Source organism: Macrobrachium rosenbergii, chromosome 55 (assembly GCF_040412425.1).
Source record: "Macrobrachium rosenbergii isolate ZJJX-2024 chromosome 55, ASM4041242v1, whole genome shotgun sequence".
Lineage (NCBI taxonomy): Eukaryota > Metazoa > Arthropoda > Malacostraca > Decapoda > Palaemonidae > Macrobrachium > Macrobrachium rosenbergii.
This window is the reverse complement of record NC_089795.1, coordinates 82,182,663-82,201,499: the sequence shown is the minus strand read 5'-3', so window position 1 is coordinate 82,201,499 and position 18,837 is coordinate 82,182,663. Positions and strand designations below refer to the sequence as shown.

Genomic DNA, 18,837 nt, shown 5'->3' with positions numbered 1-18,837 from the left:
CTGACACTATGATGGACTATTTTCCCAGTGGTTGTGCGACGGACATGCCCAAGCCATCTCCATCTCCCATTCATCATTACTTCACCAAACAGAACTTCCGTAATTTCCCTTATGGTATTATTTTAGCGCTATCCTGACATCTGACACCTAATATTATTCTTTAAGCTTGGTTATTAAATCGAAAAAAATTATTCATGTCCGTAAGGCAATACAGTTAGTACTAGACATTTGTATAATTTTAGCTTTCTGTAAAAGAAAACCATTCTGCTGGCTTTGTCTGTCTGTCCGCCCTCGTTTCTTAAAATCTACTGTGGCTAGAAGGCTGCAAATTTGTATGTTGATCATCCACCATCCAATCATCAAACATACCAAATTACAGCCCCTCTAGCCTCAGCAGTTTTTATTTTATTTACGGTTAAATTTAGCCCTAATCGTGCTTCTGGCAACGATATATGCCAGGCCACCACCAATCCGTGGCTAAAGTTTCATGGGCCGCGGCTCACACAGCATTATACCGAGACCACCGAAAGACAGATCTATTTTCGGTGGCCTTGATCATACACTGTAGCGGCTGTACAGAAAACTCGATCACGCCGAAGAAACTTCGACTCATTTTTTACTTTCTTACTTTTGCATTCAATTTCAGTCTATTTGATTTCCAAATTTTTTTCACTCTGCCCACTACTTGATTTGGCATTTTTAGTCTTCCGATAAATTCCAGCCCAAAAGAACCTGTACTGGATATCAGTGAGTTATTGATAGAGTCAGCCTCATCAATCCTTTTTCTTTTTAAATGTCATTCATATCTTTATTCAGACTCTGTCCTCATCACTTGCGTGTTTTTATTAGATTTGTTTTTGGTGCCATCTCTCTTGAATAAATGATTCATTCTATTTAGCCAGCTTTGTAAATCCTGCCAAGTTTCGTCATTTATATACACGTGACTTTTTTATACTCACAAATACTAAGCCACAAATATCACTGGGTGTCGAATTCACTAAACCTTGAGAATAACCTACACACAAGTAGAATTATAACTGATAAGTGCACCTGTATCGGCCTGGATTCGAACCTGGGCATACGGTTTAGATACAGTGACAGACATAATAAATATGTAAATATAAACACATATAAATATATATACATGAGTGTGTGTGTGTGTGTTTTTTTGTAATGTTTGTTTCAAGGTTATGTGAGGTAAACAGCTGATTACTCTAAACCAACCTGTCGCATAATTCATATTTTTACGCATTGTTAGATGGACGGACACCTGAATGCTAGAATAACAACGAGAGAAAAAATAAAGCTGGCTGCCATACTCTAGCAGCCCAATCTCCGCTTTACTCTTCATGTCCACGGGAAAGAGCATATAAGCAATATACTCCCACAAAATGAAATGTGTTGCATCTGCCAATATACGCAGAGTTATCTCGACTGATTTCATACTACAAAATATGTTACGATGTAGTTTTGCGTAATTATTGGACTCTCTCTCTCTCTCTCTCTCTCTCTCTCTCTCTCTCTACAATTTTGAAAAAAATCCTACAGAGTGGTGATTTACGGCGCAGCAGAGTAACAAGATGGCTCGACGAGTACACGCGTCAAAATCGCCAGAAACAAAAAGAACCCTTTTGCTAAAACTGAACACATAAATTCACAGCCGTCCCATACTTCCTTAAATCCGCCTCGGAATCTCCCTCGACATCAAATCCTTTCGGGGGAACCACACACAGACAGACACACACACACACACACACACCGCCCATTCACCCACCAAAGGTTAAGGATGGATACACGTAGATGATCAAAAGGGAGATCCCCCTTACCTACCCCCACCCTCCTTTCTATTCTTCCCATTCCCCTCCCCCACCCTCTTTCTCTTCCTCACCCCACTACCCCACACCACTCACTACGCCTAGGTCCCCCCCCCCCTTTTCCTCCAAAGAACTCCGTCCCCAGCAGATCCAAATAAGAAGGCAGTGGCAAGCAACACCATTAAAGGAGAGATAAGAACAGCGAAGGAGACCGCCCCAAGACACCGACGGTCACCGTTATCAGCGGATAAACTAATGTCAAATGATTAAGAAAATTCTTGCTTTTATGAAGCCCTTCTACTCCTTCTGAAGAAGGGGAGAGAGAGAGAGAGAGAGAGAGAGATCACTAATGTGTAGAATGAAACAAGTGCATCAGGCATGAAGTAACGTTACCTCATTGAAAAAGAAAATATCGTGAAAGGAACTAGAGAGAGAGAGAGAGAGAGAGAGAGAGAGAGAGTTCACTCTTGATTTTCCGATCAGTCGCATTACCACATGATTACTCTCTCTCTCTCTCTCTCTCTCTCTCTCTCTCTCTCTCTCTCTCAATGTCACTTTTGTTCAGATACCAGAGCGGCGCTGGCTAGACAAAAAGGGCCGACACCCCTCGACTTGGTCATGAAAATCCACTGAAAATGACAAAAAATCCAGCGACCACCGGTGATACGCATCGTCCAAAACAAACTTCCTTCTTGCCTAAGTTCATTATTGACATAAACACCCAAGAAACAGCTTCTGAAAGTTGGAGTTCTCTGAAATTCAAAAAGTCAAACTTGAGAAATGGCGGGGAGGTCGTTCACCCATGGTGAGGGAGGGGGTGAGAGATTGAAGGGGGGAGTGAGGGAAGACGGCTCTTGCTGCTGGCTGAGAGTGAGACGAGGAGGAGGAGGAGGAGGAGGAGGAGGAGACTGAGACTGAGAGAGAGAGAGAGAGAGAGAGAGAGAGAGAGAGAGAGTAGTGGCCCAGTGGTCGGTTTCTCTCTTCATCTCTGGGTGGCTGTTTCCCTTAAATAGTGTCCTTTGGCGAATACCATTCATTTAGCATAACGGTGAAACCTCTGGTAACCTCCTACAGACAACATTACGCGAAAGCACGAAAAGCAAGCAAAGGAACCTCCGACAAATGCTACTTTTGGGCGGTCGTGGGGCCTACTGCCACAATACGCAGACGTCAGCTGCACTCACTCGGGAATACGACATAATGAAAATGTAAGTGCGAGTTACTTCACTAATGACAAGTGTTCAAAGTAGTAGAAAGCAACTGTGCACTTACTGCTTCCCATTCGAGAAATCACATGACGGTCAAAAACATCAATGTATATAAACATCGAATAGAAATAATGAATGATACCAAAGCAACAGATGTAGACAGTGACGTGACGTGACAGGTGGGCACGGGAATGGTGTGTACTACACCTGTTCCACAACTGTTGTTACGAACACCTGCATAACTGAGTAAGACTTGCCGACGCTACAAACGATAGCGTATATATTAGTCTATGGACTATACATGCCGACGCTACAAACGACGGCATTTATTAATACATGATCGCACGTGAGCAGATTTTACGGTGGCCCATAATATAAATACGCATTACCTCCACCATATGAATAGATTTATCTATTTTCCTTTACATCCACACGATAACTGGATGTGATTATCAATACAGAAGTAAAAAAGAATACTAACAACAGACCCAACAAAATAAAAAAAAATAAAGAAATAAAAACCACTTGTATATTTCTAGTACGTAAGACAAAAAGATACTCAAGAACATGCTAAAACAATCAGAACTTAACAACAAACAAACAGTGACTAAATAAAAACGATACCAGATGCTGAATCGTAAGTACATTTCTCTTTACAAATGCAATGTCTGTTTATCAAGTTAATGAACCTACACATTCCATAACACTAACAGCAAAACACAGAACAACAGCGAATCCCTGAAGTGTTGTTCGTCGCCTGAAAGATTAATTCCTAGCATTAACCAAAAATGCCGGCATTATACAGACAAATATAAATAAAACATCTGCGAATTAAAACTGTATTCCATAATGATGCTTTGGCTTTGCAACAACCTCTTCCAAGAGGAATGAATTAAGAAAGAGTATCATAAAGGAATGAACTAGGAGTATCGTATTCAAAGTACGCTCAAGCGGTCTTGAGCCCTGACAAACGAGGTGGGTTGGGCGTAAGGCTGACGTCCCTCTACGACAATACACCAAAAGTAACTGAAATGGGCTTTTGTGAAGCTTGCAACAGGCCGTAGCGATTTTATCTTAGTAGAAGAACATAATAGAATATATGTTCAGGCCAAAGGCCAAGACTGGGTTTATGAGGCCGGTCTCGCGCTGAGAAGAAAATTGACAGAAAAGGCTTGAAAGGTGTAATGGAGGATAACTCAGCGTACTGGAACAACTATAGAGAGGTATAAGATGATTTGTTATAATAAGAACGTAAAGTACAGTAAAAAGGAACAGGGGTTGCAGCTACGGGCCGAAAAGGACGCTGCAAAGAACCTTAAATAATGCCTACGTTGCACCGCATTAGGTGTACTGACGACACTAACTCCCTACGGGAGTTTCATCCGAGTGAATAAAATCATTATGAGTCCCAAAACCCAGCTAGGCTGCATAAAGAACGAAGCACATAAAAAGGAATCACAAAATAGAATCTGTTAGACACGATTTTTGACGCCAGTTTACAAAATAATTTCAGTCAGTTTCAGGCCTTCCAGTATTCAAGTGCCAGCACAAGACCGCCTATCCAGCAAAATCTTCCAGGGCGGATGGAAGCACTCCGGCGAGAGAAGGAGGAGATAGTGCGATAACATATTATTATGTTGCTAGTGAGAGTAAGTGCTATCGAGAACGCTCAAGTTATAGCATTTTTGTAACGAAAAAGGATACTCGTGAAGGCTATTTAATAATTGTATATATTCACACACACACACACACACACACACACACACACACACACACACACACACATATATATATATATATATATATATATATATATATATATATATATATACAGTATATATTTGTTTTTTATCTCTTACTAGTGAGAATAAGTGCTATCAAGAAAATTCCAATTATATTTGCAACAAAATAAAAGGACAATCGTTAAGACTGTTGAACAGTAATTGCATATAGTCTCACACAAACACAAATATATATATAATATATATATATGTGTGTGTGTATGTGTATGTGTATATACACATATACACATGTATATATGTGTGTGTGTGTCTCCAGGACGCAAGAAGCAGCCCTGCAACTTCATCGGAAAATCATCTAACCTGCACATGATTTTAGTGAAAGAAGAATTAAAGCTGGCCCCACCCTTCGTATGGGGTGAAGACAATTTCAGCCCAGAGGGCAGAAAGATTAACACCAACGATAACGCCTGTGTGTCGGGAGGAAAAGGAGGGAGAGAGGGAGGGGGGGAAGGGAGGGAGAGAAGGAAGGGGGAAGTTTATCCTTCTAGCTACAACTTTTTTGTCCAGTTATCATACGATATCCCCTTTGGATCATTCAGTCCCTAGCATTTCTCATGGAGAGATATGCAAAGAAAAGTACAGTCAGTTTTTTGTTACATTACAAATAAACTGACATAAAAACGCTGTTGGATTATATTCAAAGAACAGGGAACTAGAGAACAAATACACACGAAATATGAAAAAATGGATTCTAAAGAAAGCAGAAACGGGGGGTTGGGGAACAAAGCAGCGATTTAAAAATATGTCACGTACGAATACAGCAGAGAGAGAGAGAGAGAGAGAGAGAGAGAGAGAGAGAGAGAGCGAGTTCCGACAGTGTAGCAGAGAGTTAATGAAATTGAGAAGGCTTAATCGAGGCAAACTGTTCTAAGAATTGTTCACTGAAGCATGTGCAAAAGAGAAGCGAACAGAACACAACTATTCTCTGGTTTTGCCACAGGCTCTTCTCGGCACGCAATTGACCAAAAGTGCTTTGCAACTGACTGCAACAGCGTAACAGTACTCTGTAAATGAAGTCGAATCATTACACTGGAAGCATTTCTCGATCTCTTTCACTGACGACATAAAAAAAATAGAAAGCGTAAGAAAAGCAATAACCATTAAAATCAAATCATCTCCACAAGAAACAATAATGATAATGATAATGCCAATTAAGCAATAAAACAACGACAATGATGATGAGGACGATGATAACTTCCTACTGGCATGTACCCAGAACAATCACTCATTCCTTTCAGCATCTCGCTTCGGAGTACAAATTCCCGTTCATAGTACTTCAAGAAGGGTCGGAGAGTTAAGCCATGACCATAGCAATCGTGCACCCTGGGCGAGTCTAACCTGCCAAACACACACACGCACACACAGACACGCACACGCAAAGGCCCCCGGGCCGTTAATGAAGAAAGAGGTCCGCGTTCCATAGCCGTAAATAAGCTAACAATCCCCAATTCGCTGTATGCATTACTTTTTACAAGGCAATTCATTTGAGTGTACACAAGTCAGTTCCTTTTTATGTGCGCACGACGGCTCGATTACAGTGTACACAAAGCACACCTGAAGGCTTTGTCCCTCTCAAAGGGCCTCCATGGCATCGCCACATCTGTACAGATGCACAGTTCATCGCAGAGTACAAGTTGGCAGTGACATTTTCCTGAGTCAGAAAATATATTTTCAAAACAGAGCATACGTATTTTCGCTATGCATATATTTTCATACCTGCATATACACTTTTGCATGACAATTTATATATTTTCACTTTACCAAGTTAGCATATATAACTATACGAGCAAGAATGTGCACGTTCAACAGACATCAACTACATTTTCATAAATCAACAAATGCATTTTCACGAGTCATCACCTGCATCCTCCTACGTCATCGTCTACATTTTCTTAAGTTATCACCTACATTTCACTAAGTCATCATTTACATTTTCCTAAGTCATCATCTACATTTTCGTAAGTCATCTATAGTTTCTTAAGTCAATTTCTATACTTTCCTAAGTCATCATCTACATTTTCCTAAGTCATTACCTACAGTTTCCTAAGTCATCACCTACAGTTTACTACGTCATTATCTACAGTTTCGTAAGTCATCTCCATTTTCATAATTCATCATCTACATTTTCCTAAGTCATCATCTGCATTTTCCCAAGTCATCATCTACATTTCCTAAGTCGTCACCTAACGTTCCTGAGTTATCATCTGCATTTTCCTAAGTCATTATCTATATTTTCCCAAGTCATCATCTACATTTTCGTAAGTCATTATCTACAGTACAGTTTCCTGTCATCATCTACATTTTCCGAAGTCATCACCTACATTTTCCCAAGTCATCATCTACATTTTCTTAAGTCATTATCTGCATTTTCCTAAATTATCATTTACATTTTCGTAAGTCTTTAGCTACGGTTTCTTAAGTCATCATCTGCATTTTCCTAAGTCATCATCTACATTTTCCTAAGCCATCATCTACATTTTCCTAAGTCATCATCTACATTTTCCTAAGCCATCACCTACATTTTCGTAAGTCATTATCTACAGTTTCTTAAGTCATCATCTATATTTTCCTAAGTCATTATCTACAGTTTCGTAGGTCATCATCTACATTTTCGTAGTCATCATCTACATTTTCCCACGTCAGCATCTACATTTCCCAAAGTCATCATCTACATTTTCGTAAATCATTATCTAAGTTTCCTAAGCCATCATATACATTTTTATACTTCATCATCTACATTTTCCCAAGTTATTATCTACATTTTCCAAAGTCATCATCTACATTTTCCAAAGTAACCCTCTACAGTTTCCTACGTCATCATCATCTACATTTTCATAAATCAATGAATGCATTTTCTGAAGTCAGCATCTGCATTTCCACCAGATTCGTGTCACGTGCGGAGAAGATATTATGTCGATTATATTATCTCGACCACGCTTCCTCCAGTCTCGAAACGACGTAAAATTTAATTACCACGAATTTTCTTCTTGGGAAGTCGCTGGATTGCCTCCCACAGTTAATGTGGATCCTCGGTAACATTTGATCTCATACTTCTTCAATAGTCTATCTGAATCAGTCTTAAAACATTTCATGCCGTTGGTCATAAAGAAAATTACATCAACCAAATTCTTTCAAAACATTTCAGTTGATCACTTCAAAATGTAATCAGCAGCAAGCAAATGCAACGGGATCATGGAGAATCTAAATTGCATAAAAAATTATCAATATTTACATCTAAAGTTTTACACAGTTAGCAAAAAAATTCAAAATTGGGCTGTAAACTTTCACATCTCAAATGCAACAACCCATCTCCCATGCATTCTATGAAAAACAGAAGTAGCAGAAACAATAAACAAGTGAATAACGCAAGACAAAATTATCACTACTAAATAAAAAAAAAAAATCCTAAAGTGAACACGAGACGTTCATCTGAAGAACAGAGAAAAGAAATTAGACCCTCTCAAAAAATGAGAGGGCTAATCCTTCTTTTTTTTTCCACACATCAACCTCCTCCGAAGATATCTACCTTAAAGCCTTTCCTCCTCTCCTCCTCCTCCTCCTCTCCTCCTCCTCCTCCTCCTCCTCCTCCTCCTCCTCCTCTTTGATTATCACAAGGCAATGGAGTGACAAAACCCTCTCGAAGAAAGGGATCGATGAAAAGGATCGTTCCTTGCGATCTTATCTGGCCGTTCCTTCAGAAAGCAAAGGACGGGGTTTTATTTTTATAGAGGAACACTTGAGAGGCTGAGATTTATGAACGGGAGGCAGGGTTCTCTCGGGATGGCGGGAGGAAAGTGAATAGTAAAAATACTCATATACTGAGAATAATTGGAAGAATAATGAGAGAGAGAGAGAGAGAGAGAGAGAGAGAGAGAGAGAGATAATGAGAGAGAGAGAGAGAGAGATGAATATGAGATTTATGAACATGAGACAGGGTTCTCTCATTGAGGAGGAAGGAAAGTGAATAATAAAAATACTCATTACATTAGGAATAATTGGAAGAAGAGAGAGAGAGAGAGAGAGAGAGAGAGAGAGAGAGAGAGAGAGAGAGAGAGAGAGAGAGGTGAATAATATGTAAGTGATGAGAGATCAGCACTGAAAAGAGAGAGAGAGAGAGAGAGAGAGAGAGAGAGAGAGAGAGAGAGAGAGAGAGAAATTACAATTTAACAATTTTCCTTTCAACATTATATTTGTAGTACTGATGACCTGGTCTGTACCCTCGTCAATGAAACGAGAACCCCCAATTGCACTGGGCGGAGCGAACCTGGTACGTACGGTAGAAGAAGCATTGTTTACTATCAACTCAAGTTTCGTAGGTGACTCAGACACGGAACCCGGAAGACCGAAATTATTTGAAATTTACAATACATTCTAAAAAAAAAAGTGAATAATTTCAGTAACCAGTTACGTGATACTCGTCAATACAACGCTTTTCAACAGAGTAAAGGAGTAACTGAAAAAAAATAAATACATTTAGAAAGACGATTCAAAGATGAAACCAGGGAAATGCCTGATATTTACGATAAATATTTAATAAAAATCATTACAGGAAATAGTTACATGATACTTATCAATAAAACGTTTTCCAAGAGAGTGATGGAGTAAGCAAAAAAATACAGATAAGATTTAATGATGAAAACATGTTGACTTATTCGAGATGCACGTTCTGTACCGTTATCGTTTAATATGCAGTGAATATGATTCATAATTTGAAACAACACATTAAAAAGAAACATCAGTAAATACAACGTTTTTCCAGAGAGTAACGGAGTGGGTAAAAAAAAATACAATTAAGAAGATTCAGCGAAGATTCAGATCAACTTATTCGAGATGTGCGTTATGTACTGTCGTCGTTTAATATACAGTGAACATTATTCATAATTTGAAATAACACATTAAAAATGAACATAAATAAACACAAAATATAATATAACAATAAACGTAAGTGCCACAGGTTTTCAATAAACGCAAAAAAAAAAAAATTTTTTTCTAACGCCTTTAAAACGAGTAAAAGCAATAAAACTTTATCCGTAGTCTAAAACCAAGCATTTTAGTAACACTTAAAATAAGAGCGGATATACAAAGTTCGACTACTAGTGAATTACCTCAAGAAATTTTCAGTTAATATATAAAAATTGACTACACTTCTAAGCTCCCTATATATATATATATATTTTTAATTTGTACGTAGCCAGAAACTCAGTCAGAATCCTACTTCATCCAATAAGTATTGACAACTAACTGGTTTTGCATTTCAGTCCTCTGAATGACGAATTTATCTATGCTCTCGAAGTCTGTCAGTTAGAATAATAAGATTCTCAAGTACTGTATATATCGGCTCAGGGGTTTGGTTCAACTTGGTACTATTAATACCAATATTAAACAAGTACAATATGAGCCGAAGTTTCTTCGGCGCAATCGAGTTTTCTGTACAACGTATAAAGCTGTATGAAACTCTTAGCCGCGGCCCATGAAACTTTCTGCCACAGCCCAGTGGTGGCCTGTGTTGTTGGCACCTATAGCGGTGCCAGACGCACGACCATGGCTAACTTTAACCTTAAATAAAATGAAAATTATTGAGGCTAGAGGGTTGCAATTTGTTATGTTTGATGAATGGAGAGTGGATGATCAACATACCAATTTGCAGCCCTCTAGCCTCAGTAGTTTTTAAGATCCGAGGGCGGACAGAAAAAGTGCGGACGGACAGGCAAATAGCCATCTCAATAGTTTTCTTCTACAGAAAACTAAAAAGGTCGACGATTCTACTTACTATGTACGTACTATATACTCGTTCATTCAACGCAGAAAAATGTCACTGAATAATTCAAAGGTTGCTTTTATACTTGCAACGATCTATGAAACCGTTTGGAAATCTATACTCTAAAATTTAAACATTCATCACCTTTATATGGAATCAATGTAGCTTAAGAGCAACTTTTAAAAAGGGAATGTGGTAGTATGTAGTCAATCTTTACGTCCTTTTAAATGGACAATCATATAGTAGTGTACGGAGAGAGAGAGAGAGAGAGAGAGAGAGAGAGAGAGAGAGAGAGAGAGAGAGAGAGAGAGAGAGAGAGCGTTCAACTGCGTGCTAAGGTACCAACAATACCAAAGGATCATATCTGAATACCTTATAAGACGATGTTATATATATAAAAAAACATCCCCCTCTCTCTCTCTTCCTCCCCCAACCAAGTAAAAAAAAGTGAAAAGATGACCTGACATTTATATCTGTATGTATAAAAAAAAAGGTATAAAGACATACACACACACGCAAACATAAGAGGAACGGGTAGGAGTCGAGTAAGACCTGGGAGTCTGGGAAACAACAATGTAGTGTGGTGGTCCCAGGGTTCAGAGATCAAGATTACAAGGACTGTGATCATATTCTCTCTCTCTCTCTCTCTCTCTCTCTCTCTCTCTCTCTCTATGCCTTTCATTTTTTTTTACCATGTCCTTCTAATTACAATCTGAAGGTGACGCCAGCAGCGGAGTGAAGCCTAAGGATTAAGATTTAAAAGGCAGACCCGTGATTAGGCCCTGACAGTGATAACCAGGAACTCAGCCTTCATCTCCCGCCTCCTGAAAAAGATTTTCTCAAAACCCTTTCGTTTGCTGTACTCAGCCTCATTGTGTTTCTTTTATTATTATTATTATTATTATTATTATTAATATTATTATTATTATTATTATTATTATTATTATTATTATTATTATTATTATTATTCAGAAGATAAACCTTATTCATACGGAACAATCCCACAGAGGCCACTGACTAGAAATTCAAGCTTCCACAGAATATGGTGTTCATTAGAAAGAAGTAACAGAACATAACAGGAATTGCAGAAAGAAGAGATCACTTTTTAAAAAATAAAATATAAATTAAATTAATAAATAAAGATAAAATTGTACGTAAATTATTAAAATACAAGTAGAAGTGTATTAGGGGTACTAATGCACCGCATCTTCGCTTGAACTTCTGAATTCCCAATTGCAAGACATCTTCCCGGAGCCTGTTCCACAGTCCAACGGTGAGAGGAATAAAGGACTTCTGGAACTGAGGAGTTCGACAGCGAGGCATATTTACTGTATACTGGTGCTGCTGTTAAGGAAATTGTAATTCTAATGGAGTGGGGGAATTACGCTTCAAAGAACAGATTCATGATGGTCAGAATCTGACTTGACTACTGTATCTCTGGGGTCCCACAAAACAAACTATCATGTAATATTCTGGACATAAAAATAACAAGTAAAAAATGCGCCGAAGTTTCTTCGGCGCGATCGTGTTTTCTGTATGAGCCGCGGACCATGAAGCTTTCAGCCATGGCCCGGTGGTGGCCTGTCCTATAGCGTTGCCAGACGCACGTTATGGCTAACTTTAACCTTAAATAAAATAAAAACTACTGAGGCTAGAGGGCTGCAATTTGGTATGTTTGATGATGGGAGGGTGGGTGACCATCATACGAGTTTGCAGCCCTCTAGCCTCAGTAGTTTTTAAGATCTGAGGGTGGACAGAAAAGAGAGGACGGACAGACAAAGCCGGCACAATAGTTTTCTTTTACAGAAAACTAAAAAGCTAACGATGTGGAAACAGCGACGAACTTCACATATGCCATCAAGGTCCCGACCTTGTTATTCATCACATACAAAATGGTGCGAAACGACAAAGACTAAAATGATCAAACACTAAGAGAAAGCTACATGTCCTTCAGTCCAATGTGACGAAAATTATGAAGATTAAAATAGGGATAGAAATTCTTAACTTTAAGTGCATAATTCTTTCGTTGCTGAAAGCCCTAATCATGAGCAATAAGCCCGATATTCCCATACTGGTTAAATTCTTCTTATCCTGTTTTGCTTAATATTTTACTAATGTAAGAACAAATACCTGGAATCTGATTAAAAGATTATAGTTGTTCAGTGGCCTGTTAGACATTATCCTTTACACCAAAGGTTCTAAAATTGTGACAGCTAATTATCCGCCTGTCAATCAAGTTGCTTCTCTTCCGAAATACCAAATGCACTGAAAAGAACTGTTTTCTGAATCCCACGTCCCTCCAACCTTGAAATTTGTTCTTTAATCAAGAAAAGTCTTGATGTATTCCTAACGACTTAAAACCTGCTGCTCATTTCTTAACATTTGGACGATCCAAAAACGTTGAGTTCTGGAACAATTTGGACTAAAACGCCGTCACTGTTCGGTGAGCACATCATCTGAAATCAAGCATCAATTAATGATCACTTGCCATCTGACGACTGCAGATCAATTCGTTAAGAAATGTCTTAAAATGTCACGTTCTTGAGGCATCTTTTGGCACATCACTTCCGAGAATTACTTCTTAATAATGAACACCATATTCTTTGGAAGCTTGAATTTCAAGTCTATGGCCCCAGTGGGCTTGTTCTATGTGAACAGGTTTCATCTTCTGAATAATAATAATTCGTCAAATCCACCCGTCAGTCTTTCACGAAATCTTATTATGAATGTACAAGTTACAACCTAAATTCTCGAATTGCATAAAAATCTCTTTTAAACCTAAGTTCCCGAATAACATAGTATCTCTTTACAACCTAAATTCTCGAATTGCATAAATATCTCTTTACAACCTAAATTCTCGAATTGCATAAATATCTCTTTACAACCTAAATTCTCGAATTGCATAAATATCTCAACCTAAATTTTCGACAAACCTGATAACCTAAATTGAATTGCATAAATATCTCTTAACAGATTGTACTCCAGTTTCATTGGTGCGATAAATCACTTCCTCAGTTTCGTCCCATTCAGAATGGTCTGGTGTTCTCCCGACCTCGAATTCTTTTAGCTAGACTCCATCCAGCCTTCTACTTGCCTTCTTTCTATCTCTCACCGACACACTCGGATTAACAGCCAACCAAGCAGACAAAATAAGTCCGGATTTTATGTAATGGTCGTGATGCTTTTAGAAGCAGACTGTGTACTCTTCAGGTCTAAAAATAAAAGATAAAAAGAAATAAGTGCTGTGATTCTGCTCGTGGATTACGACGATACGATGGCTCCAAAAGAACCATTAGAAGAAAACAACGAACAAGTCTCTTGCACGGAAGCAAAAAGCGGCGGATATATATAAACTTATATTGGCGACATTGAAGATTGCTGCCTGAAGAAAACTAATATAGTTGAGGTAAATTATAAACAATGTTTTAAATAACAACAAGCTATACACAAATACACACAAACCTATACTGTATATAGTATGTATATATATATATATATATATATATATATATATATATATATATATATATATATATATTATATATATATCTATATATATATATATATATATATATATATATATATATAATATAATATATATGAGTTATACATACATATATGTATATATATTTATATATATATATATATATATATATATATATATACATATATATATATATATATATATATATATATATTATATTTATTTATATATTTATATAATATATTATATAATATATGTATTATGAGAAAGCGTGTACGTGTATGTGGGTGTAAGTAACATAACATCGGATCTGAATTGGCAGATGAAATCTCTTTTCGATTTTTTAAATGCCCTCCCATCATTCCCCGGCTCCGTCCTCTGTTGAAGGCGTTCCCCAGGGCTGTATAACCTTAATGACCGCCAAAAATCCTTCATAGCATTAACATATCCCCTGAACCCTGAAACCCACACATAACCTCATGACCCCTTGCAACCTCAAGACCCTCTCTTTACCTCCTCGACGGAACCCCCACCAACCCACCCCTCCATCCCTCTTCCCCATTCGATGGGGGTTTCCAACCGTGACCCTTTCACCGCCTTCCCCACCTCGACGTATTCTCGGGTCGTTGTTGGTAGGGCAGAAGAAGCAGCAGCAGCGGCAGAAAAAGTATTAGCAGCAGCAACAGCAGAAGTAGTAGCAACAGCAGTAGTAGTAGCAGAAGAGGATTACATGTGGAACGGCTCCTCACCTTGATTGGGTCCAGTGGTGGGGAGAGTTTGCAGCAGACTCCGGCAAGGTATTAAGAAGCCATATCTGTCTATATGCTCGCACACACAGTACGGGGAGAAGCAGATTATGAGAGAGAGAGAGAGAGAGAGAGAGAGAGAGAGAGAGAGAGAGAGAGTTTTAACCCCTTTGCATTTCAGAACACAGTGAGTGACATTCCGGCCTTCTCTGTTCATGCTGAAGTCATTTCTCCTAAGCTACCAAGCCTGGACGAATGTTTCACAGATAAGGACGTTTTGAACATTATTATACCACGCATATCTACGGGACAGAGTAGCCAATAATACAAAGGATTACAAAGAAAGATTTAGTATTAAACCAAAGAACTGAGAGAGCGCAACCAACCCCATCTGAACCCAAAGCCGTCAAATCCATCCGTTTCATTGAAATCTACCGATAACCTTTTGGGATACCTTGTGAACAGACAGACACAAACACACACGCACAAAAAATGAACAAACACATATATACATGAATACGTAACTTCGTCCAAAATCTCTGGCATCGGTAATACTGACAATGTTTATGTACAACATACCTGTATAAGACTGGAGCTCTACGGCTCACTTCAGAGATAAGAACAAGGTATCCGCACCTGAAATGCAAAAGAGAAGCCAGTTTATAAAGATATGTCTGTAATGTGTTTGTGAGAACACTCTTACTCTACACAAACACACAAAAAATAAGTGGAATACTGCTAAGCACTGTGGCTTCAAACAACGAATGTGTTTTGGCTGCAAGGTTAACGTGGAATCCAAGACCTACCAATTTAAGTTAAATATCCAAGTGTCTATTTACCTTAGTATTGGTACCCCCGGGTTAATGCCTTTCCACAGCAGTATAAGACATTCAAAATGAGAATGCCAGTCAGTTAACCTAGTACGATATCAAATGTAGGTCCAAATGAATTCAATAAAACTTCGCTGTACAGGTGTACATTTACCTAAGGAACGATACGCCTCAAAACAATGTACTGATTTCATTTTACAGAAATATAAAACATTCAAATGAGAATGACAGTCAGTTAACCTAGCCAGACATCCTGAAGAATTCCCAAAAACTACCTAGAATAGGAGTATCCTCAAAATACGATGCTCTTGCGTCCATCCCTACAGGGAATTCATTTTAGTCCCGAAAGAAAGAATAAATACATCGCCTGATAGACAGCCAAAGATACACAAGTCAGGGTAAACACAAAAACAGACATGTACGCATTAGAACTCGTGTGGACCAGAGAATGTACACATGTACGCGTCCGACAAAGGCTAGTGACCCAGGTGTGAATGACTGAGAGAGCATGACTATGTAAGCGTGACTATTGTCTGTATGCCCAAGTGTGTGTGTGTGTGTGTGCGTGTGTGTGTGCGCGCGCGCACTTGTGCGAGCATGCGTTATGTCTACGACGTCTATGGGTAGAATATATGGTTACTAATCCTGAGATGTGATTTTACGTATCTTCAACTATTTCGAAAACTTTAATTTTCTCTGTCGGCTTATAAAGCCCACCACCATCTTATTTTACACTTTAATACAACAGATGCTTTACCATTAAAGCAAAGACCACTACGACACAGTTTTACATCATATCATCTGCTGGGTTATTTTCTCTCTCTCTCTCTCTCTCTCTCTCTCTCTCTCTCTCTGCCAGACTGGATGGGTTCTAAACTTTAAAAGGATTCGATCAAGAAGCCCTACAAAGGAATGCAAGAATGAGAAAATGAAATATTAAATTTAGCCTTCCATGGCAACAGCACGGGAAAAGTGAAAGACTGAATGAAACACTCACGTTAAAGGGAATAAAAAAAAAAACTGGAAAAAGAACGAAAAAAAAAACACAAAGGCTACGATTTGAAAGAATCAAAAGAACTTGACGGAACGTGGGGCATTCATCCATCAAAGAAATCTTAGCATTATTATTAATATTATTATTATTATTATTATTATTATTATTATTATTATTATTATTATCAGACATGTGTATGTTCTTCAGTGAGTATCCATGGCAATAAAAATCTTTGAACTGGTAGGTTCAAAAGACCTCCTTACCACTGGAGCCAGATAATGGACATGTAAAAGAAAAGTTATTATTATTATTATTATTATTATTATTATTATTATTATTATTATTATTATTATTATTATTATTAATTATTATTATTCGCAACAACCACACGTACAAACTATGCGATTCCCATACATGGAAAGCAGAGAAACAGAAATATTATTAACGAACAAATAATAACTTATGAATTACTCAAGGTACTGGGGGTAATTGCTGTGCTTGAGGTACATGAGGTAAATACGTAATCTACCACTATTACTTGTACACAAATGGGCGACGTGTCGTCTCTCAATGACACCTGCTGAGTAACCAAAAAGCCTTTTGGACATCCAGACGATAAACAGGGGTTATGTGCACAGCTGGTGAAAACTGGGGTTATTAGCCTTATACAGATATGATTACATGTATGTATGCATTGTTTATATAACATATATAATAGCTGGAGAAGACGCATCAAGGCAACCGACCCCATAGCACAGGGATTGTGGTGGGAGAGGCATGTGTTTGTGTGTGTATATATATATATATATATATATATATATATATATATGTATATATATATATATACATACATACATATATTACATCTATATATATGTATACATACATGCATACATATATATATATATATATATATATATATATATATATATATATATATATATATACATACTGTATATACAGATATGAGCCTACAGAGGCCCGGGAGGACTTTAAACAGTATATATATCTATGTGTTATATGTATCACTTACTCTTCAATTTTTGTCGGTAGCTTTCGTCCGACAGACCCAAAAACATTCACAGCTACCTGCTGATTATGTTCGACCTAAGACAGCTGAGCCGTCATTTCAATCATCATATAAGTATAAAGATACACAAAGAGGAGCCGCCGAGATTCACACCAAGGAAAATGACCGACCTTTTTTAATCTAATTTCTAATTTTGCAAGGAACGGCTCTCCAACAAGGTCGTCGAATTGACCAACAATTCCACTTCAATTAAAATATCTCAAATTTCTCTCGGACAACAGAGGATTTCAGTCCGAACTAGAGCAAAACGAGGTCTAAGAAGTCAACAGATCTCATCCATTATATGTTTCTAAGTCATGGGACTTCGATTATGAAGATATTTTGTTCTGTGCAAGACAAATGAATGAAATAAATGCTCAGAAAAGCATTCAGTACCGGAAGCATACTTTATTCACTGCCGCTGTTTACCTGCTTTGTTTATTTGTAGGTTGATTTCCGTTCTCAGGCGGGGATTACCGCTACTCTTCCCCGCCTACATTTAGGCAGGTAAGATTCGTTCTAGAATTCGTGGTCAACCAGATCTCAAAACAATACCTGGGGTTTTAGGAGAAAAATTCCAGACATACCCCAACTTAACAGTAACGAAGTCAAGGACTCAAAGAAACGGAATATATATATATATATATATATATATATATATATATATATATATATATATATATATATATATATATATATATATATATATATATATATATATATATATATCTCCTCAGGAAGCATCCGTCATGCTCAGGTACGTTTATTTTGCCAACGTTTCAGACTTAATCGCATCCTCAAAGGCTATAATAAAGATACAAACAGACTTAAAACCAAGCACTGCATAATCCATTAAAATTACACAAAGATTGAACATCAGCATTAAAGCTTGATAATTTTATGAACATCTTAGAGCAAATTATGCTAAACATTAAAAATGTTTTCATATGCTGATATATATTAAATATATAATATAGTGCTGATATATATCTTTATAACCTTGATATGAGAAATACAGATATCTTCCTGATGGATAAAGTATCCACAAAGTCTAATATATATAAAATAATTATATAAACTGTAATTGAAAACTCTAGATATCTTTCAAACAAGTATCCATCTAATTTCATAA

The 18,837-nt window shown here is 37.7% G+C and overlaps 1 protein-coding gene across 17 annotated transcripts in view; it reads right to left on the bottom strand.

Annotated features, from left to right (window-relative positions):
* The window catches only part of Eip74EF (Ecdysone-induced protein E74), an 874,816-nt gene that overhangs the window by 825,510 nt on the left and 30,469 nt on the right, over positions 1–18,837 (bottom strand). For 11 of the 17 annotated variants that reach the window (XM_067099139.1, XM_067099116.1, XM_067099125.1 and 8 more), the window contains exon 2: positions 15,392–15,448. The exons of the other annotated variants lie outside the window; for them this stretch is intronic. The gene's annotated coding sequence lies outside the window, so the exon portion shown is untranslated. The remainder of the gene's footprint in view (positions 1–15,391; positions 15,449–18,837) is intronic. 17 annotated transcript variants of the gene reach the window in all.